This window comes from Camelus ferus, chromosome 28 (assembly GCF_009834535.1).
Source record: "Camelus ferus isolate YT-003-E chromosome 28, BCGSAC_Cfer_1.0, whole genome shotgun sequence".
NCBI lineage: Eukaryota > Metazoa > Chordata > Mammalia > Artiodactyla > Camelidae > Camelus > Camelus ferus.
The window spans coordinates 8,640,482-8,641,366 of NC_045723.1; the positions used below are offsets into that span (position 1 = coordinate 8,640,482).

Genomic DNA, 885 nt, shown 5'->3' on the forward strand with positions numbered 1-885 from the left:
GAAGTCAAAATCCCAGATCCCAGTGAGCCCTTTTCTGGAAACTGTATCTTAACCGCCATTGTCCCCATTTTTTTTTTTCTAACGGAAGTACAGTCAGTTACAATGTGTCAGTTTCTGGCATACAGCATAATGTCCCAGTCATACACATTCATACATATATTCTTTTTCGTTAAACATTATTACAAGATATTAAATATAGTTCCCTAAGCTATAGAGAAGAAATTTGTTTTTTATGTATTTTTATATCTAGTGGTTAACATTTGAAAATCTCAAAACCCCCAAATGTATCCCTTCCCACCCCCTTTCCCTGGTAACCATAAGATTAAAAATATGGGACCCTTCACAAATTTGCATGTCATTCTTGCCCAGGGGCCATGCTAATCTTCTCCGTATTGTTCCAATTTTAGCACATGTAGATGTAGAAGCCAGCAACACCCCCACCTTTGACTAAACTTATCTTCTTTCTTAATTTATTTTGTCTATAACATTTATCGTGATCACATATTTGATTGAATGTTTGTATTTTTCTACTGGGATACAAACTCTATCAAATTTTTGTCTTTAATTTTTTTTTTCATTGCTGTGTTCCCAGCACATTTTCTAAGTAAATAAGTTTTGAGTGACCGCTCAATTCTACTGTATCATCCTTCCCTTATGAATGCAGATACGATCTATATTATAAATTGCCGAACAGAGATGAGAGATGTCTTTAGTGCTTTCAGTGACTTTTCAAGATACAGAGATATCTGAACCCGTGAATGATGCTGTCTATACCTCTATGTGCATTTTCTGTTCCTTGCTAAGAGAAAAAGGTGCTAATTTGAAAATATATATATATATATGTCATTTATACCTAAACAAGAATTGTGACAGAAAATTTTGTGT

At 33.9% G+C, this 885-nt stretch overlaps 1 non-coding gene across 1 annotated transcript; it reads right to left on the reverse strand.

The window, feature by feature from the left end:
• Positions 1-324: 324 nt before the first annotated feature.
• Positions 325-430, reverse strand: LOC116660401. The gene has a single exon (XR_004315909.1). It is a non-coding gene; the product is annotated as a U6 spliceosomal RNA (small nuclear RNA).
• Positions 431-885: the final 455 nt, after the last annotated feature.